At 43.6% G+C, this 24764-nt stretch overlaps 1 protein-coding gene, 1 non-coding gene and 1 pseudogene across 3 annotated transcripts in view; 1 reads left to right on the top strand and 2 right to left on the bottom strand.

Moving 5' to 3' along the window:
* Positions 1–919, bottom strand: part of OCIAD2 (OCIA domain containing 2) — a 29881-nt gene extending 28962 nt beyond the window's left edge. Inside the window, exon 1 of one of the 2 annotated variants that reach the window (XM_003258439.4) lies at positions 615–919. The gene's annotated coding sequence lies outside the window, so the exon portion shown is untranslated. The remainder of the gene's footprint in view (positions 1–614) is intronic. The other variant, XM_012499772.2, reaches the window with a different exon arrangement.
* Positions 920–17191: 16272 nt separating this feature from the next.
* On the bottom strand, positions 17192–17294 carry LOC115832006. The gene has a single exon (XR_004027483.1). It is a non-coding gene; the product is annotated as a U6 spliceosomal RNA (small nuclear RNA).
* A 2191-nt stretch (positions 17295–19485) lies between these two features.
* LOC115832018 lies at positions 19486–19627 on the top strand (annotated as a pseudogene).
* The last annotated feature ends 5137 nt before the right edge of the window (positions 19628–24764 follow it).

Below are 24764 nucleotides of genomic sequence, written 5' to 3'. Positions count from 1 at the left end.
TGCTGACCAGGCCAAATTAGATTATCTTTGCTTAGCCATTAGGCCGCTGCCCTATATTGGGAGGCAAATATACCTATCAGCTTCGGTGGCCAGGTCCCCTGGCACCCACTTAGTCCTCAGTCTGCACCTAAAAGGAAGCCTTCCGAGGGTCTTGCCTTGCAGATGTAGGTCCCACCCCCCACGCTGGGGTGGTCCGGGGACCCTCTGTTCCTTTAGTGGTGGGGAAGGGACCCGTGGGTGCGTGGGTGCTGACCGGCGGACGTGCGGAGGAAGGCGCGCCCCAGCATGGGGGGCGGGGGTGCTTCTTAGGATGGCTTGGAGGGGGGCGCCTGCAGGGCTGGACGGCGGGCGGGGGACACTGCACTTTCTGATGCGGTCGGGGAAGCCGGGAGTCAGCCTACTGGAGTCCGCCGCCATGCCCGGCCAGAAGCAGCCAGCGCCACCCCCAGCTCCCCAGCCCCTCTCCCGCGCCAGGGCCGCCGGGGTCCGAGTTAGGGGACAGTGGGCGGCGGCCACCGCTGCGCCGCGCGGCCTTCGAAGGACCGCCATGCGGCGCCGCGTTCCCCCGAGGCCACCCCCTCCCGCCGTCAACACCCCACGGGGCGGTGGCTCACCTGTGTGGTCTGGGTCGCCTCCGAGGCCGAGTCCCTCGTCTCTAAGCCCAGCAGGCCTCGCTCCCCCGCGACTGCACCGCCGGCCCGCTCCAGCCTCCCGAGTACCCCACCTGTCTCCCTGGCTTCCTCCCGGCCCTTTGTGTTTTCTTCTCTAGCTCCGCCCCCTCGCCTGCCCACTAAGCACTTAAGCTGGCGAAGTCACCCTACTGCCACCTGGCAGTCACTTTCGCTGTTGGTGGCAGCCCAGGCTGGAACCCAGCTCTTGCGGGAACCCCTGCCCCATCCTTAAGGCTTGTCCCGACACCGCGTAGGTTCTAGTTCCTTTGTGCCTTCCAAATGACTCCCTTCCTCCAGCAATCACAGCCGCAACAGCCATGTATTGCGCCCCCGCCCTAGGCCAGGCGTGGGCATCACCTTTGCACTCCTTTCTGCAGCCCTGTGGGGCGCCCACTGTGACCTGCACTTCACAGACGGGTCATCTGAGTTGTGCAGGCCACTAAGGGAGCCTGGAGTCAACCCCAGGCCTGCTCGGCTCCCAGGCCTTCTCTTTCCACTGCTCTTTGTGGGTCCCCTCCTGCCTCCCGTCCCTCCCCAACTCTGACTTGACATGTTGGGGTACCTTTAATACCCATATCGCTTGTTACCGGAGAGGGGTCCCGATCCAGACCCCAAGCGAGGGTTCTTGGACTTCTCGCAAGAAAGAATTCGGGGTGAGTCCGTAGAGTGAGAGCAAGTTTATTAAGGAAGTAAAGAAACAGGCCGGGCGCGGTGGCTCACGCCCGTAATCCCAACACTTTGGGAGGCAAAGGCAGGCAGATGACTTGAGCTCAGGAGTTCAGACCAGCCTGGCCAACATGGTGAAACGCTCTCTCTACTAAAAATACGAAAAGTTAGCCAGGCCTGGTGCTGTACGCCTGTTATCCCAGCTACTCGGGAGGCTGAGGCAGGAGAATCGCTTGAACCCGGGAGGCAGAGGTTGCAGTGAGCCGAGATTGCGCCATTGCACTCCAGCCTGGGCGACAAAGCCAGACTCTGTCTCAAAACAAACAAAGAAACAAACAAAAAACAACAAGAAGAAGAACAACAAAAAAGAATGGCTACTCCACTGGCAGAGCAACCGTGTGGGCTGCTCAGTTAATTATACTCGTAGTTATTTCTTGATTATATGCTAAACAAGGGGTGGTTTATTCATGAATTTTCCAGGAAAGGGGTGGGCAATTCCAGGAACTGAGGGTTCCTTCACCTTTTAGACCATATAGGGTAACTTTCTGACGTTGCCATGGCACTTGTAAACTGTCATGGCCCTGGTGGGAGGGTCTTTTATCAGGCTAATGCATTAAAATTAGCATTTAATGAGTAATGAGGACGAGCAGAGGTCACTTTCATGACCATCTTGATTTTGGTGGGTCTTGGCCGGCTTCTTTACTGAGTCCTGTTTCATCAGCAAAGTCTTTGTGACCAACCTTCTATCTCATCCTGTGACTAAGAATGCCGAACCACCCGGGAAGGCAGCCCAGTAGGTTTCAGCCTTATTTTACTCAGTGCCTATTCAAGATGGAGTGGCTCTGGTTCAAACATCTCTGGACACAGTTACCCTGGCCATGGCTGACAAAGCTTTCTGGGCTGAGCTGCCAGGACTGACTCAGTGTGTTGACTTGGAGAGAGGCTGTGGATCTCCACTGAAGGCCCTCTTCATTTCTCACCTTTTCCTATTGCGCGAATTGGTCCCTGTACCTGTGGCTGCTTCCTCCTCACGCCTCCCCGATCCACACCTCCAACTTGTTGTCTCTCAGATTCACACAGCTCTTTTCCCCCCGAGGCCCTCCCCTGCCTGCAGCCTCTCCCGAATGGTCCTGTCCTGGCTTTTTCCTACTCCTTCTTTTTGACTTTTCCTCAGGAAAATCTTCCTTCACCCCAGCCTAAGGCAGGCCTTTCTTCTTTTTCATAGCTCAGGACATTATTGTCCTTCATAGTACTTATCACAACTCATTATGTACTTATTAGTGTGTTCATTTATATAAAGCCTATTTTCCCTGCTGCAGTGTGATCTTCATGAAGTTCAGAACAAGATGGTGTCAGTTTTGTTCACCGTTGTGTAGCATCTTGGATATAGAAGGGGCTCAATAAATATTTGTTGAATGAATGAATGAATGAATGAGTGAGACTAGGTTCAATGACTGTCAAGATACTGTTGTTCTGGAGGGTTCATTTCCCTAGTAGATCCTCCAGACCACATTCCTCCATGGATTCACTGGTTCTTCTCCCCACCAAAGTGTGTCTTATTTTCTTTTCACTCCTTTTTCCACCTCCAAATTAAAGGGAATGTAATTCTATTGCTAATTTCACATTGTATTACCAGAAATCAGAAAAAATCAGCTGGTCTGAACAGAACGGCTTTCTAATAGGTTTTGTGATTTAAATGAACGGCCCTCCATTACACTGAAGTCAACCTTCTAATAAATAACCTAAGTGGCATTTGTCCTTCAACATCTTGCTATGGTATAGTCCAGGCCCCCACCCTCATCTCTACTTTCCACCAAATAGGCCGTTAACTACCTTAAATAGCAAGAAGTCATCATATGTAACGTGCATTGGTTATGACCAATTGGTATGTGTTGGGCAAATCTGATGTGTCCATGTATTGTTCTAGCACTTTCAAAGATAATAGGAAAAGACATGAGTCTTTTCCACAAAGGATTTATCACTTCCCAAAGAATTATAATAAATATATGTTGCCGTAGAAGTCTATGACCCTCAACAGAGCCTTTCTTAGGCTTTGCTTCAGCATCCTACAGGGCCTCTGGATCATGACCTGATCCAAAATTGATTATCACCAGCTAATGCTATGAAAAATGTGGTTGATTGAGAAAGTGCCAAACCGTCCATGGCAGGTTTCAGCTTAAACTCTTTCCACAGTCCTTACACTGACTTTAGGCAAGATCTGAATTCATTAGTAGGGCCCTGAGTGATTCAGCTCCTGCCTGCCTCTCCAATGCATCTATCTGAGGCCCTCCCAGGGACCTCTGGAGTGACTCATGTTCTCTCCTTTCATGCTTTTATGTGCACTGGAGAGTCAGCATGAATCAGCCTTCCTCTGCTTCTCCACCTCTCTCTTACTCATTCTTGAAGACTGGGCTCTGAGGTCACCTCCTCGTGGAAGCCTTGCACACTCAAGTTTAGTTTCTCACCTTCCGTGCTCCCATTGCACTCTGCAGTGGATACCTGTTATGCATATGTGTCAGCTGCACTTCTGGTCTCCCATGACCTTATTATTTTTTTTCTTTTTAGAGATGGGAGTCTTGCTATGTTGCTCAGGCTGGAGTGCAGTGGCTATTCACAGGCCCAATCATCGCACACTACAGCCTGGAACTCCTGGCCTCAAGTAATCCTCCTGCCTCAGCCTCCTGAGTAGCTGGAACTATAGGTGTGTACCACCATGCCTGGCCCGCCCGCCCTCCCTTCCTTCCTTCCTTCCTTCCTTCCTTCCTTCCTTCCTTCCTTCCTTCTTCTCTCTCTCTTTTCCCTCCCCTCCCCTCCCCTCCCCTGCCGTTCCCTTCCCTTCCCTTTCTTTTTGCAGGATCTCTCTCTGTTGCCCAGGCTGGAGAGCAGTGATTTAATCATGGCTCACTGCAGCCTCTACTTCCAGGCTCAAGCAATCCTCCTGCCTCAGCCTCCCATGTGGATGAGACTACAGGCATGCACCACCACACCAGCTAATTAATTAATTATTTTTTTTTTTGGTAGAGACAGGGTTTTGCTATGTTGCCCAGGCTTTCATCATCTTTTAACTTCATCCCCATAGCAGTCCCGTGAGTGGTGCTAATAACTTACTCAGTCATGCAGCCAGGAAGTGACAGTAGAATTTTAACCTGGGCTCCAGAGTGATGAGCTTCAGAGCAGTGTGGCCCTACTGTCCTTTGGCTCTCCTTACACTCTTACAACCACTGATGTCATTCATTGGCATTCTGTCTTGACTGCGAGCTCCTTGATGGTGAGGGCAGTCAAGCACTGATCTTTTTCGGTAACTGTTATGTTGTATGAACTCACAAATGGTAATGATGATGAATGAATTTAATGAGGCACAAAATAAAAAGTGAATAATACATGGTCCTTTATTTCAAGAGGCTCACTGTCTTTCTTTCCCCTCTCTCCATCCTTCCTGTGCCCCTCCCTCCCTCGCTTCCTTTTTTCTTTCTTTCTTTTTATTTTTTTTCCAGATAAAAGCTTTTAATAGGAAAGTTACATGTTAAAATGGCATTTTAAATTTTTATTTATTTATTTATTTATTTTTAATTTTACTTTAAGTTCTGGGATACATGTGCTGAACATGCAGATTTGTTACATAGGTATACATATGCCATGGTGGTTTGCTGCATCTATCAACTCATCATCTAGGTTTTAAGCTCCGTATGCATCAGGTATTTGTCCTAATGCTCTCCCTCTCCTTTCCCCCTACCCTCCAACAGGCCCTGGTGTGTGATGTTCCCCTCCCTGTGTGGAAGTCATTGGCAAAGACTTCATGACTAAAACACCAAAAGCAATTGCAACAAAAGCTATAATTGACAAATGAGATCTAATTAAACTAAAGAGCTTCTGCTCAGCGAAAGAAACTATTATCAGAGTGAACAGTCAACCTACAGAATGGGAGAAAATTTTTGCAGTCAATCCATCTGACAAAGGCCTAATATCCAGAATCTACAAGGAACTTAAGCAAATTTACAATAAAAAAAAACAACCCCATCAAAAAGTGGGTGAAGGATATGAACAGACACTTCTCAAAAGAAGACATTTATGAGACCAACAAACATGAAAAAAAGCTCATAATTGCTGGTCATTAGAGAAATGCAAATCAAAACCACAATGAGCTACCATCTCATGCCAATTATAATGGTGATCGTTGTCTGGGCATGGTGGCTCATGCCTGTAATCCCAACACTTTGGGAGGCTGAGGTGGGTGGATCACAAGGTCAGGAGTTCAAGACCAGCCTGACCAAGATGGTGAAACCCTGTCTCTACTAAAAATACAAAAATCAGCAGGGCGCAGAGGCAGGTGTCTGTAATCCCAGCTACTCGGGAGGCTGAGGCAGGAGAATTGCTTGAACCTGGGCAGCAGAGGTTGCAATGAGCTGAAATTGCACCACTGCACTCCAGCCTGGGCGATAGAGTGAGACTCCGTATAAAAAAAAAATGGCGATCATTAAAAAGTCTGGAAACAACAGATGCTGGAGAGGATGCGGAGAAATAGGAATGCTTTTACACTGTTGGTGGGAGTGTAAATTAGTTCAACCGTTGTAGAAGACAGTGTGGCAATTCCTCAAGGATCTAGAACCAGAAATACCATTTGACCCAACAATCCCATTACTGGGTATATACCCAAAGGATTATAAATCATTCTACTATAAAGACATATGCACACATATGTTTATTGCAGCACTATATACAATAGCAAAGACTTGGAACCAACCCAAATGCCCATCAATGATAGACTGGATAAAGAAAATGTGGCACATATACACCATGGAATACTATGGAGCCATAAAAAAGAATGAGTTCACGTACTTTGCAGGGGCATGGATGAAGCTGAAAACCATCATCCTTAGCAAACTAACACAGGAACAGAAAACCAAACACCACATGTTCTCACTTGTAAGAGGGAGCTGAACAATTTCCTTTCTTTCTTAACAGATTAGTGGCAAGGCCTTTCCAACAACCCTAGAAATATGTACTATTATCCCAACGTTATAGGTAGAAAAAATGAGGCAGAGAAAAGTTAAATAACATGGCCAAGGTCATAGCTGGGAAGTGGCACAGCCATGATTCAGACTGCAGTGGCCTGGTCCCAGAGCTCATGTTCTTAACCTCTACAATATGTTATGTCTCCAGTAGCCTCATTGGGCAGAGGACACACATAGACTGATGCATAACAAGAGATAGATACAGACACCTGGAGAGACCTGGACAAGCAGCTTTGTGTGGTAGGAGAGAGTGCTGTGCAGTGTGGTTGGCTGAATAGCAAGCCCTAGTAGGGGAGGGATGGGGATGGATTAAAAACAAAATGAGGCAGATCACACTTGTAATTCCAGCACCTTGGAAGGCTGAGGCAGGAGGATCATGTGAGGCCAGCAGTTCAAGACCAGTCTGGGCAACACATGAGACCCTATCTGTACAAAATACTAAAAAAAATTTAAAAAATCAGCCAGCTGTATTGGCACACACCTGTAGTCCCAGCTACTCAGGAGGCTGAGGCAGGAGGATTGTTCAAACCCAGGAGGTTGAGGCTGCAGTGAGCCATGATCTCTCCATTGCACTCCAGCCTGGTGACAGAGGCAGATCCTGTCTCAAAAAAAAAAAAAGCAAGTGGAAATCTAGATTGATGCCCGCAGGAGCCCAGAGCTCACCCACAACCACCTCTTCCTGCTCTATAGAAGGGGCTCTGACTGGATTCCTGGTGTGGAGAGGTTTCATGTGTGTGTCGGGGACATCTTGGGTGTTCATGGGGTGGCAAGAGCAGCCCTTGGCCCTGCCATTCTTTTTCTTATTCCAGCTCAACTTGCCATCTGCGTACCTCTGTGAATCACAGGACCTCGTGAGTCAGTCATTCCCTCTCTGAGGAATAAATCATATCAAGTCTCACAAAAGCAGAGCAGTTGGGTTTAAATGAGGTGTCACACAAAGATGGACTGCAGGTTCTGCTTTCCTGTATGAGCTGGCACGGCTGTCGGGCGAGGCACGTTGCCAGTTCTCAGCTTGAGCTTTTTGGGCCATCAACCCAGAGTTCTGGCTGCTTCAGCTTCATCTGGATTTGATGTTCAGAATGCCAGACTCAGCAAGAGGTGAAACAGGCCCCAATGATCATAATTTTGACCCAAATGGGGAAAGGCTGAAGAATGAAGGTGTTAGAATATTGATTTGCTTGTGTCTCCAGTCTGCACTGCGACAGGCCTATCCTTTGTTATCTTTTTTTTTTTTTTTTTTTTTTTTTTGAGATGGAGTCTCACTCTGTCACCCAGGCTGGAGTGCAGTGGTGCAATTTTGGCTCACTGCAACCTCCGCCTCCTGGGTTCAAGCGATTCTCCGGTCCTATCCTCCAGAGTAGCTGGGACTACAGGCGTGCACCACCACACTCGGCTAATTTTTGTATTTTTAGTAGAGACGGAGGTTTCACCATATTGGCCAGGCTGGTCTTGAATTCCTGACCTCAGGTGATCCGCCTGCCTCGGCCTCCCAGAGGCTATCCTTTATTTAACTCACAACTGCTGATAATAGACATCCTGAAAGTAGATTTACTACTTTAATATTCCAAAACTGCTTTCTGTAGTCCATGATATGCAAAGCCTTTGAATGCAAAAAACAGAATGTTCCTGGTGTAGCAGAGAGAATATGTGGTTAAGCAGAGGCCAGTGATATGGCAAATGTGTTGACCCCATGACAAGTGTGCATTGTCAGCTTTGTGTCCTAGTATCTGTACTGACCCTCTCTTTAGATAGCAAGCTTCTCACCTGGCTATGGTGAGGGTGGGAAAAAAGCAATTTGATTTGCTGGTGAAAATGAGTCACAGCAGGATGTAAATGCGAACCACAGATTTAGCTCCTTGCAGGGCATAATTCCATTCTAGATGAGAGGCTTAGTAATCAAAATCTAATAAGCTTAGTAATCAAGATCTTGATAGAATGTTGGGGGAAGACTCGCTTTTGCAGAGGAATTTTTGAGAATCCCTTTGTTACCCTAGTCAGCCCACTTTTTCTGATTCACTTTTCTGAGCATTAGGGAAACAAGCTTCAGTATCCTGGCAGTCCACTTGGGGAGGGGCCTAAGCTGTAACTGCTCCAGGCAGTTCAATTCCAGCTTCCCTCTTCATAGTGCCTCTCAGGGCATCTTTGCACTGTGTCTACCCTATACCCTCTGCCAGGCACCTACATGCTCTGCCATGGCAAGTTTATGCCTTTTTTTCGGGTCCCATTGAAGATATCCCTAAAGCCTAGGAATTTAAGCAGGGACCCAGACTACCTGGGTTCAGTTATAGCCCCACTCCATATCTTTATATAAATAATTGCTTGGCACAGTGCCTGGCACATAGGGAGTGTTGTTTAAGTGTTCATAACCATTTCCTCCAGGGAAACTCTCCCTCCCTGGCCCCTGAGGCAGGAATCTCTCCTGTGTGCTGTATTTTGATGACCCCTTTACTTGCCTCTATTCTAGGATGTGAGATACCTGAAGGCAGGGGCTGTCTTTCTTACCTTCACTTCTGTGACTAGAAAACCATATTGAGATTTTAATTTGAGTTATGTACTCTTTCAGCAGCCTGAAAAAATGGTAAGGATTCTCTCTTCCCCATTCCAAGAAAGTCACCAAGTGTCCCTAACTTCAGGATTAATGACTTTGGCACTATAGGGATAAACAAAGAGTTCAGGGATAAAGCGTGAAACAGGCATTTGGAATATCACCCCTATATAGAATTTTGTTGTAAAAAAGAAGCCCCAACCGAGAGAGGAAGTGGGCCAACCCTCGAGGGAAGATTCTGAAAGCTTTTCAAGAGACTGGGAGTGGGACAGAGGTGTGCAGGTCCTACGGTACTGGAGACCAGCACTTCCCTCCCACAGCTGGTCTGTGGCAGGACCTCACGGCAGAAAAGCTACATGGTCCCCTGAGAGAGAAGGTTCACCAAGTCTTTAATTTCTCAGCTGTCAAAAGATCTGGGACTGGGCCACTGCTTTCAAGGGACCACATGGATTTTGACACTGAATACCTCAACCAGTTCAGTGTGACCAGAAGAGATCAGAGGATCTTCTAGAATGTTCTAGATTGTGCCAGATCCCCTCACTTGACCCTAGGAAGAAGGGTTCCTGCCCCCCATCCCCACCAAATTCTTGAGATTGAACTTCCTGAGTGAAAGGGGACTCTAAACAAATGTACCTTTATTTAGAGACACAAAAGAACATGGCTTTTGGAAACCCTAGTGAAGTGAACTAAAATTCACATCTACAGCATGTCCATGGTCCTGGCTAAGGCAGGTCATGTAGAATATTTAGTGAGTAAGTAAATAATGGAAGTACCTTGAAATTTCTCCAGTCTATTTTAATAATCCCATAGCAACATTTTTTATTTACTTCCCTTGAATAAAGGTTTTCCACGGCCATTTCCTGAGCCTTTAAATCACATGCAAATGAATTGTCTTTGAACAAGGATTCAAGACTTTTATCACTGCAAGTTAGCAACAAGCTGAATTTATATCTCCCCAGTATTACATTGTTGGTTGCTAATGTGACTAAGCCTTGCTACTTTACACTTTGTCTATGAATAGAGTGAAGTCTCCAATGAGAACTTGCATCACAAAGCCCCACGTAAAACGATAAAGCCTCAAAGGCAAAATCCCAAAATCTTACTTTGTATGTTGGTATCCATGTCAGAAAGCTGCCTTGTATCTACAATTCCTAATCCTTGCTCAGAATATAAGTTATTTGGGCTATTATTTTTTTTCTAGCCTCAATTACTTGTGGTTATTCATACAGGGATCACCTAAATGAATTAAATCTAGAGCTAATTGAACAACATTCCTTTAGTTCTTAGTTTCTGCTCATTCTCCCCTCTAGTCTTCAGATGTTTTTTCTAGGCTGCTATACCAGCTGCAGATTCAATTTATTATCTTTCCGCCCCCCACCAGAATCCTCAAGAATTCACCCTTGACTTCTTTCAGTGTTCTTTTATCTAGGTTTTGTTGTGTTTGTTTTGTTTTTGCTTTCAATAGGTTTTTGTTTTAGAGAAGTCTTAGGTTCACAGAAAAATGTAACAGAAGGTACAGAGATATCCCATAATTCCTGCCCTAAAACATGCATAACCTTCTGCATTATTGACATACCTCACCAAAGCAGTACACTTGTGACAACTGATGGACCTACACTGGACCTGCACTGACACATTTTTGCCCAGAGTCCATAGTCTATATTAGAGTTCACTCATAGTGTTGTACTTCTGTGGTTTTGGAAAAATGTATGACATGTATCCACCATTGTAGAATCACAGAGTAGTTTCACTGCCCTAAAAATCCCCTGTGCTCTCCCTATTTGTCCCTACTTCCACCCAACGCCTGGAAACCACTGATTTTTTACTGTAGCCTTTTCCAGAATGTCATATAGTTGGAACTGTACAGTATGTAGCCTTTTGAGATTGACTTCTTTCATTTGCTAATATGCATTTAAATTTCTTCCGTGTCTTTTCATGGCTTGATAGTGCTGATAGTGCTTTTTCATTTCTTTTTAGTGCTGAATAATATTCTCTTTTCTGGTTGGACCACAGTTTATCCTTCCACCTATTGAAGGACATCTTGGTTTCTTCCAGGTTTTGGCAATTATAAATTAAAGTGCTATAAACATCCATGTGCAGGTTTTTGTGTGAATATAAGTTTTCACTTTTTTGGGTAAATGCCAAGGAGCATGATTGCTAAATCATATGATAAGAGTGTCTTCAGCTTCCTCAAAAATCTCCAAACTATTTTCCAAAGTGGCTGTACCATTGTGCATTTTCACCAGCAATGAATGGGATGTTCTGTGGCTCCACATCCTCACCAGCATCTGGGGTTGTCAGTGTTCTAGATTTTGGCCATTCTAATAGGTGTGTAGTGGTAGTTCATTTGTTTTTTTGATTTGTAATTCCTTGAAAGCATATGAGGTTGAGCATCTTTATATATACATATATATATACACACACAAAGATTTGTGTATATATATATTTATATAGATATACAAAGATGCCATCTATGCATCAACTTTGGTGAGGTATCTGTTAGGGTCTTTAGTCCATTTTTTAATTGGGTTGTTTTCTTCTTGTTAAGTTTTAAGAGTTCTTTGTATATTTTTAGTCTTTCATCAGATTGTCTTGCAAATATTTTCTCCCAGTTTGTGGCTTGTCTTTTCATTTTCTTGACAGTGTCTTTTTTTTTTTTTTTTTTTTTGGAGACGGAGTCTCGCTCTGTCGCCCAGGCTGAAGTGCAGTGGCGCGATCTCAGCTCACTGCAAGCTCCGCCTCCCGGGTTCACACCATTCTCCTGCCTCAGCCTCCTGAGTAGCTGGGACTACAGGTGCCCACCACCGCGCCCGGCTAATTTTTTGTATTTTTTAGTAGAGACAGGGTTTCACCATGTTTGACCAGAGTGGTCTCTATCTCCTGACCTCGTGATCCACCCGCCTCATCCTCTCAAAGTGCTGGGATTACAGGCATGAGCTACCGTGCCAGGGCAGGCTTTTTTTTTTTTTTTTTTTTTTTAAGGATAAGGTCTTGCTCTGTCACCCAGGCTGGAGTGCAGTGGTGCGATTATAGCTCACTGTAGCATCAAATCCCTGGGCTCAAGAGATCCTACCGCCTGGGCCTTCCAAAGCACCAGGATTACAGGCACGAGCCACCACACCTGGCTAATTTTTGTATTTTAGTAGAGACAGAGTTTCACCATGTTGACCAGGCTAGTCTCAAACTCCTGACTTCAGATGATCCGCCCTCCTCCACCTCCCAAACTGCTGGAATTACAGGCATGAGCCACCGCGCCCGGCCATTGTGCACTATTTTAAAGCCCTTATGCATACATATTGCATTATAGAAAGTGAAATAATCTTTTTTTTTTTTTTTTTGATGGAGTCTCGCTCTATCATCCAGGCTGAAGTGCAGTGGCACAATCTTGGCTCACTGCAACCTTCGCCTCCTGGGTTCATGCGATGCTTCTGCCTCAGCCTCCCGAGTAGCTGGGATTACAGGCGCACGTCACCACGTCTGGCTAATTTTTGTATTTTTAGTAGTAGAGATGGGGCTTCACCATGTTTGGCCAGGCTGGTCTCGAACTCCTGACCTCAAGTGATCCACCCGCCTAGGCCTCCCAGAGTGCTGAGACAACAGGCGTGAGCCACTGTGCCTGGCCTAGAAAGTGAAAGAATCTTGAAATAAGATTTCCCTCTCCTCTGAGATACCAGGACTAGTTCTAATTTCTTCTATCATTCATTGGAAAAAAAGCTACAGTATGAGTCGTAAAAATGTAGAAGTTAAAAAATTGCCCAGGACATTTGAGCTATGTATAAATAATATAATGCAGATATCATTAGGATACTGTAGTTTATGTTTATATAGACAACTGTCTAGTTTTCTTGAATTTCATGAAAATAAAATCTAGTTCTCCCTAAACAGAGAGACTTAGCTAGCTACAGCACATGAACTCAGACTGACAGGAAATTTTAGTGCAAGATATCAAATCATGAAAGGTACAGTGAAAGATAATGAAGCGCTTATTTTACATCATGTAGAGAAATGATTTCTGTCTTCCTGAACACCTCATCTTACTGCCACCCTGTCATCTTGGCTGTGAAATAGACATGTATGCTATGTTTTTGCTTTTTATTAGTGAAGGGTTTCTTTTTCCTCTCTTTCTTGACACTAGAGACAGTTTGATGACAAGCTGAAAACAGCCATTGGATGGATAAAAGATTTGGGCTGAGAACAAACAGGGGATACAGTTCTGGTTCTGACCTGCCTAGATTTTTGTTATAGGACAAATTATTCAACCCTTCTGTTTTGCCGTCTGCATTAAGAAGAGCAGTTGACTGATTATCTTTGAAGTTTTACGCCTAACTGTATAATGCTACAGTTTCAATACACCTTTAGCTCTGATAACTAAGAAACAAAGTGGTAATCATAAGAATCTGTCAGATATTTGGTGACACCATATTCATAAAGTAAAAATGTAACTTTAGTTCCTTTAGTAGTCCAACTGCCCATTTTGCTGTGAAATAAAATGCCCACTATTGATGATTCCTTTCATTTGAAGGAGTATCCATAAGTGTGACATGCCTGGCATCGCTCTGCCTTTTTCACTCCTCTTTTTTGTTTTTTGGGAATATGCAGTGACCTGTCTAACTGGTGAGTGCAGAGGAGAAATTGGATAGAATGGCAGCCCTTTCCTCTCAATTCCCCTTGAGAGCTGTTGACCTGAAGATAAAATGTGTCCTCTTGAGTCCTCGTGGGAGCTGGAAACCTGTAGAAAAGATGTGTCTGCTTTTACTCCTCCATGCTGTAGGTTTACAGGGTCAGGGCTCTCCCTGGGGAGGTCTGTGGCCATCCATGGGCAAGTTTGTCTAGTTCTGGGGTTTAGTGTTAGCAAACCCAGTTGGCTCTTAAATCTAAGCCATATTCTGCAATATCAGCTTTCTTAGTAGTAAACATGATATTTTGATTTCCATGCATCTTATTTTTTGGGCCTATTTCTCAGGTGGTTCAGAACTTGGATGTGATGCTATTTTGGGAGTTCCCTGAAGTCCCAGCAAACAGTACTAAATGGTATGAATAAGTGACTTTGGCCATGAACTTTCTGCTTAGATTCACACAGGTCTTCTCCCAGTTTTGATTGTCTCTGGTAAAAAACTTGACAACATCACTGCAAACTCTGGTGATCAGAATGCTACAGATTGTTATCTTAGCCAGCAATAACATGGCTGCATGGCACTCATGGTTATACAATGGAAGCCAGATACTTAAACATTATCACTGTGAGCCATGAAATATTGCATCCAATTTGTTACAGAGCTCAATCAAGATGGGAAGGAAGAGGTTCTTATTTTATCAATCTGAACATTGGCTGAAAGTAGAAGAACCAATCCACTTTATAACAATTTGTTTTCTCTCTTGAATCCAGAAAGAAGAAGGGCTTGAGGACACAGAAGGTACATAGTTTAATAAATATTTGAGGGCTGAGTATGGTATCCGACTTCTCTAGGTGCTGTGGGACACAGCAGTGGACCAAGAAGACAAAAATCTGTATCCTCAAGGAGCTTGTATTTTAGTGGAAGGAGATATAAATTAATCAACACAAATAAGTAAATAAAGTAAATAAGCAAATAAATAAATAAAGTGAATATGATAGTGCAGTGTAGTGACACAGTGTTGGAGCCAGACAGCCTGGGGTCAAAGCCTGGCACCATCACTTACAAGCTGTATGGCCTTTGAGGAAGTTCTTAACCTCTCTGTGCCTCGGTTTCCTCATCAGTAAAATTGGGTTAATAAACACTTTTGAGGTTTGTCATGAGGATTACATTTAATCAGTGTTAAACACTTAGAACTGTGCCCGGCACACTTTAAGCACTACATAAGTAGTACTTGCTATTATTATATTAAATGGTACAGGAAGAAGAATGGGATAAAGGAGTGTTGGATGGGTTTGTAGTTTTAAATGGGTTGTTAAAAAAAAATCCAAAACAAGATCTTGATGAAAAGCTGGCATTTAAGTAAAGATCTAAAGGAGCTGAGGGAGTCAGCCACTCAGATATTTGGTGGTAAGCTGTGGCAGGCAGAAGGAATGACAAGTGCAAAGGTTGGCACATGCCTCGCTTCTAGGACTGGCAGGTGTGCAGTGTGGCTGGGGAGGAGAATACAATAGGAGGGATCATAGATTGGGACTCCTTAGAAGTAGAGCCTAAGACAGGAATTCAAATGCCATTGATTTCCTCAGGATGTGCTCTCAGGAAAAAACGAGGGAAGAAACAGAGAGCAGAAGAGCTAAGTAAGGATGTGGCCCTGGCAGGTACTGCCTGGCCCCAAGGGGAGCACTGGAGTGTGGACTGCACTACAGTGAGTTCTCCCTTGAGACAAATGGATTGGCTTCTTGTTTCCTCACATCAGCCAATCACTGGCAAGGGGCTGTTGGGGGAGGTGGCTCCCATTGGCCAAGGGTAGTTCTCATGAGCAGGAGCAGTTGTGAGATGCTGGCAGTAGATGGAGGTGGCCTGGGGAAGGGGATCGGGGCAAGATGTAGCAGTACACACTATAGGAGATGAAGCTGTTTCTTCTACGGACTTGTAGACATTTCAAGTCATAGTTCCAGAAGATTCAAATATGAATTTAATGAGTCCATCTGGCTATATTCCAGGAACAGAATCTTAGCCATGATGAGGGCTGGAGTCTTTTCAGTCTGTACTGGTGCTTCTGAAAAATGTTAAAGAAAAACTACACAATGGGGGCACGTTGGTGCCTCTATAGCTTGCTAATCTCTGACTTTTAATTTTTTTATTTTCTTGAGACAGAGTCTTACTCCATTGCTCAGGCTACAGTGCAGTGGCACGATTCTTGGCTCACTGCAACCTCTACCTGCCGGCAACCTCTGCCTCCTGGATTCAAGTGATTCTCCTGGATTCAAGTGATTCTCCTGTCTCAGTCTCTCGAGTAGCTGGGATTACAGGTGCCCACCACCATGCCAGGCTAATTTTTATATTTTTATTAGAGATGGGGTTTTACCATGTTGGCCAGGCTGGTCTTGAACTCCTGACCTCAGGTGATCCACCCATCTTGGCCTCCCAAAGTGCTGGGATTACAGGCATGAACCAACACACCCAGCCTCTGAACTTGTTTTCTGCAAATGATTCTAGGTTTATTTCTAGCAAAGCTGAGCCCTCTGCTGGCAAAAGCAACATAGAGCTGCTGGGGGCACCTTGCTGCCTCTCCTCCCCAGTCCTCAGCAATTCAGGTTTAGCTCCAAACCTGCATATTTCACCCACAAAGCCAAAGCCCTGCAGGCAGACAGCCCCACATCCTTAGAAGGAAGCATAGCAATTGTTAATTGAAGCTGGAGCTGGAGCCTTGAGTGTCTTACACTCTATGGCAATCAGCTTATCAAAGTTGCTTTTAGCTACACTGCATTTGTCCCTGTGAAGAGCCATGGGGACTTTGTACAATGTCAAGGTAGCTAACTTGGAATGACATTTCCCAGATAACTTAGATACAGAGATACCTTGTATGGTTCAGAGTTATAGTTGCCACAAGAGAAACTTGTGTGATTTTGTTTGTTTGTCACCCAGGCTGGAGTGCAGTGGTACGATCTCCGCTCGCTGCAACCTCCGTGCCACCCAAGTAGCTGGGATTATAGGCACGCCTGCCACCACATCCGGCTAATTTTTGTATTTTTAATACAGATGGTGTTTCACCATGTTGGCCTGGCTGGCCTTGAACTCCTGGCCTCAAGTGATCCGCTTGCCTTGGCCTCCCAAATTGCTGGGATTACAGGTGTGGGCCACTGGGCCTGGCCTGTTTGTTTAACATTCTAAACATGTATAATCAATTAACATGGCCTAGGATTTTAATGGTATTCACTTCCGTAACTTGAATCCACAGATCTAAGGAGTATATAACCAGAAAGTTATGTATAAACACAGATTGGACATGGCAATTTCTGTTCACAAAGGTCACATGTGTAGGTACATAAATTAGTAGTGTGTATCTAGAATTATGTCCAAACTGTTTTTAAGATGCAGAAATGTAAAATCACATCTGAAAATATGATGAAAAAATGAAGAAGAGCTGGTCTACACACATCAAAAATCAAACATTGCTTATAACAGAGATGAATGACAGCTACAGGATTCAAGTGACAATATGATTTCAAAAAATTAATACTGATCAAAGAGAACAGGAATATTTTTACATTTCACTGAACATACATTGACTACTAGAATGTAAAGATCTAGCAGAAACTCAGGGAGAAAATTACAAAATCTAAAGCCAATTACTTAATATTTCTTATTACCTAAATAACCGCATGATATTAAAAGGAAGCTGAAAATATGGAATGCTTCATGAATTTGTGCATCATCCCATGCGGAGGCCATGCTAATGTTCTCTATATCACTCCAATTTTGAAGTGAGTGCCTTGTGTGAAATTTGAGATCGGGAATGAAGCAGCAGCCATTGCATTTTGAAGGCCATGATTGGTAGGTGTGGTTAACAGTGCCTGTGGGGGCCGGGCAAGGTGGCTCATGCCTGTAATCCCAGCACTTTGGAGGGATAAGGCGGTGGATCACTTGAGTTCAGGAGTTCTAGACAAGCCTGGCCAACATGGTGAAACCCCATCTCTACTAAAAATACAAAAATTAGTCAGACATGGTGGAGTGCACCTGTAATCCCAGCCACTCAGGAGGTTGAAATGGGAGATTTGCTTGAACCTGGAAGTGGAGGTTGTAGTGAGTGGAGATTGTACCACTGCACTCCAGCCTGGGCAACAGAGCGAGATTCCATCAGAAAAAAAAAAAAAGAATCAGAGCTATATACAAGGTATGCACTGTGAAATCTGGTCCCCAGCCCTATTTTTGTCCACCACATTCCTGCCACCCTCACCTCACTCCTAAAGGTAACCACTTCTAGTAGTTTCTTGCATTCTTTCAATGTTTTCTTATAAATAAATATCTTTTCTTTATAATTATCTTGCAGGGAACTAAAAACCCTCCTCCATCTCCAGGGCTGGACCTGTTACTTCCTGGCTTCTCCCTGTTCTTGGCTTGTGTCTTTCCCTCTCATCAGAGAGCACAGCATGCTGAAGGGAGGCCAGCAGGACTTAATTGGGTCATGAAATTTCTAAGTTTACTTATTCATAATCTCATGGTGTAATAGAAATAAAGTCCCGAGACTCAGACTATCTGGTTTCTGGCCTTAATTGCCAAAAGCCCTCTGCAGGATTAGGCTTTCTGGCTTCAGTTTCTTTGTAATTTGTTTTATAATAGCAACATTATTAGAATAGATTACGCGTCTTTTGCCATATACCTAAACTGATTGCCCATGTAAAAGCCTTTTTAGAAACTTGCATTTCAGATACTTATTTTTTCCTTCTTCTTATTTTATTTTATTTTTTTGGAAACAGGTTCTTGTTCTGTTGCCCAGGCTGGAGTGCAGTGGCACAATCACAGCTCACTGCAGCCTGGACCTCCCAGGCTGAAGTGATCCTCCTGCTTCTGCCTCCTGAGGAGCTGGGACTACAGGCGTGCGCCACTGTGCCCGGCTAATTTTTTTTTTTTTTTTGTAGAGATGGAGTTTCTACATGAAACCCCCATCAACATGAAAACCATGTTGCCCAGGCTCGGCTCAAACTCCTGGACTCAAGTGATCCACCTGCTTCAGCCTCCCAAACAGATGGAATTACATGTGTGAGCCACTGCGCCGGGCCTCAGCTACTTATATTAGAGTTCTACAGAGTATGGCACATGCTTCTCAGAAGCATTATGCAAGTAAATATATGGATCGACAATGGCACCCTCCGTTTATCCAGATGTCACCTGGCTTTGTGTGGTGGTTGTACCGTACACAGAAGCACCCGAGGGAAGAGTGGGAGTTCCAGAAAAGATGGGTTGATGGTGGTTTCCTCACTCTTTTGCTTTCAGCACAGTGTGATGCATTACAGCTATATTGTCATAACTGGTTTTTAGATAATAGTCTCCAATTTTAATTAAATTAACTCTGGTAAAAACAGACAAATGACTTAAAAAGATTTCCTGCAACATGTTCTCACTCATAGGTGGGAACTGAACAATGAGAACACATGGACACAGGAAGGGGAACATCACACTCTGGGGACTGTTTTGGGGTGGGGGGAGGGGGGAGGGATAGCATTAGGAGATATACCTAATGTTAAATGACGAGTTAATGGGTGCAGCACACCAACATGGCACATGGATACATAGGTAACTAATCTGCGCATTGTGCACATATATGCTAAAACTTAGAGTATATAAAAAAAAGATTTCCTGCAAAGAAACCATGGATTGAGGTGAAAACAATAACATGAGTACAAGCAAATAAACAACAACAACAAGAACAACAACAACAAAAAGAGCAGACAGTTCTACTCCTAGAAAAACTCTTTGCTACCCACATTGAAAGGCAAAAATAATAAGGGTCAAATGAGATTTGATGAAAAGTCTGACAAAATAGTCAAAATTATCAAGGAGATGGCTTGCAAGTTGTATTTACATCCATTATCATTAATGAGGAACCACAACTTAAGGGAATATTTTGCCTTGAAATATTAATGATTGTAGCATGATGCTGCCATGATTAGAAAGACATTTAAAAATAGTATTTCCTACAGTCAATTAAGCTGATCATGTTCCTTTCCTTGTAAGGGCCAGGTGTGCCATGGCTGCGAACATCAGCCTTCTTGGTAGTGTGTGCACCCTGTTGCTTGTATGTTGTATGCGTTGCCCTAAGGAACCTTGGAGACAGCCCTTTCCAATGGACGTTCATGTCCCTGACCTGATACTGTCTCCAGTCTATGCTCTAGATAGGAACGCAGGCTGCCTTTGAAAGCCCCAGGGCATGGGAGGAAAGGTCCACATTGGCCAAGTCATCATGTTCATCTGCACCAAGCTGCAGAACAAGGAGTATGGGATTAAGACCCCACACAGGACCAAGTTCAAATTCCCTAGCTGCTAGAAGATCCATATTTCAAAGAAGCGAGATTTTACCAAGATTAATGTGGATGAATTTGAAGACATGGTAGCTGTGAAGCAGCTCATCCTAGACGGCTATCAAGTCAAACACCCCCAATCATGGCCCCCTGGACAAGTGGCGGGCCCTGTACTTATGGGGGCTCCCACTGGTTTGCCCCTCCTTATTCACACCCACCAATAAAGCCTACTTCCTAACCCCAAAATAAAGAAATAATAATATTATTTATCTCATCTTTATATTATCTTTTAGTGTCTTTTTTGTGCATGTATTGTAATGCTTGTCATACACTGGTAAGTATACATAGTGGAAGTATGGGCTGAACACTTTTTCCTGATTAGAGGGGCACAATCAAAAAGCTGGTGACCACTGATTTGTACTGAGACTGACATGTCCAGAAGTCCATCCAACTTATGAAGAAGACATGTGGGTGGTGGCACAGCTTGGACTCTGTAATTCAAGACTGTAAAACATTTCTCACTCTACGTTTTATGACCTATAACACACGATTACATGAACTAGGGAAAGGATTGTGCTTTAGAAAGTCAGGTAAGTGTATTTGCATTTCCATTGTCAGGAAAAACTCCCTCCATCCTCACCCCTCAACTTCTAGGAAAAACAGGACTAGATTTAACAATCTTTCAATCAAGTTTGTTTTCTTTGTTACTTTCACCTGGTTCAGCATCTAAGTAAATCAACATTGCTAATCTGTTAGTTTTTTTCTTTTTTCTGAGACGAAGTCTCGCTATATCGCCAGGCTGGAGTGCAGTGGTGCCATCTCAGCTCACTGTAACCTCCGCCTCCTGGGTTCAAGCGATTCTGCAGCCTCAGCCTCTGGAGTAGCTGGGATTGCAGGCAGCACCACCATGCCCAGCTAATTATTAGTAGAGATGGGGTTTCACTATGTTGGCCAGGATGGTCTCCATCTCCTGACCTCGTGATCCACCCACCTCGGCCTCCCAAAGTGCTGGGATTACAGGCATGAGCCACCGTGCCTGGCCACCTGTTAGTTTTTTTGGAACAAAGGGAATATGAAGATTTTTCAGAGTCAGGAAATAATTTTGTTAGGATATTAAATGTGGGCAATATTTATTTTTAAGTCTACAGATCTGAAGTTACTTTTTTCAAGAACAAAAACACTCTTTGGTTTGTTCATAGATTGATTATTCCTAGTATATTATTTTAAAAGTACTTTATTTTAAAAAGTCATATTTAACGCATAGAGTTATTGCAAAATATAAACAGGAGGCAAAAATGAAATGAGGTATAAATGTGTGCTAAATTCTGCTGTAGTAATAGACAACCTCCTAAATCTCAGTGAGTCAATGCACCCCCAATTTTTTTTCTCACACTGCATGTTTAATGCAGCTTAGCGGGTGGAGCTCTGCTCACTGAAATCTCTCAAGGACCGTTAGAACAATGGCCCCCAAAGATATCCACCTCCTAATCCTGGGAACCAGTGAATGTTTCCTTACATGGTAAAAGGATCTTTGCTGGTGTGATTACATTAAGGATATTGAAATAGGGAGACTATCTGGATTTTCTAGGTGGACCCAATGTAATCACAAGGGTCTTTATAAAAAGGAGGGAATAAAGTCAAAGGCAGTAGTAGAAGATGTGGCCCCAGAAGCAAGAGGTTGAAGTGATGTGAGGAAGGGGCCACAAGCCAAGGAATGCAGGCAGCCTCTAAAACTGAAAAAGACAAGGAAGTGTATTGTACAAATGAAAGCCCGCATACTTTATGTCTAAGTATTCAGAGGTTGTAAATTAAACCATACCCATAATCTCTGGCTTGGTCCTGACCTGGGCCACACTGCTCCCCAGGGACTGTCCTGCAACCTAGTGGTTGAAAGAGCCACAGTCTGCCAGCCTGAGTGGAAGCACAGCTCTGCCTGGGCAGGCAGGGTAGATGGGGGTCCAGGCTCAGACAGCTGTGAGTGAATTCACCTGCCTGATCCTGGGGCAGGGACTGACCTGGGCCAAGCTTTTCAGGGAGTTCTCAGCGCTCAGTGCCTCTACCATCAAAGCAGAAGAATGTCACTGTCAAATGGCTTTGGGAAACCCTCCTTGTTAACTTCCCTGCCCACCTCCTTGGGGATTCGTATCTTATATTACACTATATAGTAAAGGTTCTGACAGATCATAAGATATAAAAACCTGTTTAGCTTTGTTTAACTCAGCATTTTCCACATGGAATACGTTTTTGGGAAAGCTTCCTTTTTTTTCATAAGTCTTAGTAATATCCTGCTTTCATAAGTCAGAGTTCTTCAACACACCTAATTAACTGCTGTTTCTGGAAAGGTTTTTGGACCTAAAATGCAGAGCACTGAATGAATCATACTCCTTAGTTCCTGACACAATTATCAGTTGTTCCTACAAGGACCCATTGTCATTCATTCACTCATTTATTCAGAGTCAAATCAGGCACAGAAAGCACAGTATCTTAGGGCTTATGATACATTTAGGGGCCCAGGAAAGTGTTTTAATTTCTTGTAAGTCAGAAGTAAAAATGTACTTTTAGGGCAAAGAAGTTTTTTTTTTTTTTTTTTTGAGACGGAGTCTCACTCTGTCGCCCAGGCTGGAGTGCAGTGGCGTGATCTCGGCTCACTGCAAGCTCCGCCTCCCGGGTTCACGCCATTCTCCTGCCTCAGCCTGTCCGAATAGCTGGGAATACAGGCGCCCGCCACCACGCCCGGCTAATTTTTTTTGTATTTTTAGTAGAGACGGGGTTTCACCGTGTTAGCCAGGATGGTCTCCATCTCCTGACCTCGTGATCCGCCCACCTAAGCCTCCCAAAGTGCTGGGATTACAGGCTTGAGCCACCACGCCTGGACAGAAGTTTTTATTTTATTTATTTATTTATTTTTTAATAGAGACAGGGTCTCACTATGTTGCCTAGGCTGGTCTTGAACTTCCGGCCTCAAGCAATCCTCCTGCCTTGGCCTCCCAAAGTGTGATTACAGGTGTGAGTCACCATCCCTGGCCCAGAGAAAATGTTTTAATACATAATATTAATATATTTCTCTTTATATCAACACAGTTGTAAAATATGATTTTTAAATGTTTTTCTAATGGAGGAAAGGACCCATGAAGGCAAAAGGGACTCAGGCCCATGGAAATTGGAATGCAGACATACATTTATTTATTCCCTTTATTTTATATCCTAGTCCCATTGTCTCCAATCAGTAATACTTTTAATGTATATGTTTATTTCTATTTGAATGTGTCTTTGAAAAGCATATATTACTGGTTTGCATATTGTTTAAGTGATATTGTATTTTATATTGTTCTGTTTCTTGCATTTTTCACTATGTACCATATTTTAAAATCAATTTCTACTGCCCTAAGTATGTCCAACTAATTGCTTCTACCCACAGCAAAATACTCTGGGGTGTACCTGCACCACATTTTACCCATTCACTCTCCCAGTGATGCCATCTCCTTGCCACCACCACGCTGCAATGATCCACCATGTACCTTTCCCTCTTCAGCCTGCCTGGGAATGTTTCCAGGATATGTGCTCATCAGTGGAATTTCTGAGTCAGAGGGCACCTGCGTACTTAATTTGGTTATGTAATGCTAGAAGTCTCTCCAAAATAAATGCTGTTTTCATATTTTTCTTTTCTGTGCTGGTCATTTTGGGGTTTGCTATAATTTATTTTAGCTTTGTAAAATAAATTGGGTAATTCTTTTTTAAATCCTGGAACATTTTATATTGCATTGGAATTAATTATTCTTTGCAAGTGTGAGACTATAGGCAGTATAACTGCTTGATGCCAAAACCCAAATATAGAGGCAATTCTTGAAAATATTTTCAGTTTCTTCCTTGGCTATTGGTTCGAATAAATTTTTATGGTTCTCAATCTGATGTTGGCATCTAGGCAGGAATAACTAGGTCCATGAGACACAGACACAAAGATATGTATTTTTTTGGTTTTGTTTATGATTTTGTGACTTGCTGTAATTCCTTAGGAAGGCTCTCTGTGCCCATGGGTACTCAATTGCACTATTGATTGGCTTGAAATGATTGGTCTCCAAATGTACATGGCAAGAGTTCATTCTCTGTATGTCACATAAGTCTGCTCTGGTCAACAAATAGGTCTTTTCCCCTCTTTTTATGATCTTGAATTTTTGCTTTTAAATTAACGATGATGTCATGCACTTTTTGGCACTTAAAAATATATACATAATATATACACATACCTTCAAGGATTTTTCTCCTCTGAAGAAGCCAAGGCTGGCAAATTACTACTTATAAATCAGGTAATAATTTTGGAGTCTGAATTATTCTGACTACCTGGAGAACATTGCTTTCTTCCTTCATAAAAGTCATTCCAAAACTGCACTTGAGTCACAAAACTGCCCTTTCCTGAATCCTGTTTCAGGAATGACTAGCTCAGTGAACATGTACCCCTTTCCTCACTAATCACTGCAGCTAAGATTAGCACCTTTCCAAAAAAGAAGCTATAGGTAAGAATGATTTAGGTGTTTTTCATTTCTCAAGCTCACTTGGCAAATAACAGATCCCTCATTTTAAATAAATCCACTGGACCTACATTAGAACTTACAGAATTATGCAGAACGAGGCTCGTGTGTCTTCTAAAGAGTTTTCAGTTGAATCTAAGAAGACATTATTCTTCCCTCCCCACTCAGAAAATGTACCACTAATTTTGGTAGTCACTGAGAGAATGAAATTTACCCTTCAGATATTAATGTTATAACTCATCATTGCTGGAATATAACTCCTATGTAACAGAAAAGATGTGACAGTTGGATAGTGGGATCCAAAATGACTCAGAGGCCAGTTTCTTCTTTCCCTGACATTTTTCAAAAGTAACCTAAAATCCTCATGTTTAAGGAAAGTTCCCAGATGAACTTCATATACCTAATTTGGGGGTAAAACATACAGGGTCC

The sequence above is a fragment of the Nomascus leucogenys genome, chromosome 20 (assembly GCF_006542625.1).
Source record: "Nomascus leucogenys isolate Asia chromosome 20, Asia_NLE_v1, whole genome shotgun sequence".
Taxonomy (NCBI): Eukaryota; Metazoa; Chordata; class Mammalia; order Primates; family Hylobatidae; genus Nomascus; species Nomascus leucogenys.
This window is presented reverse-complemented; position numbering and strand designations above follow the sequence as displayed.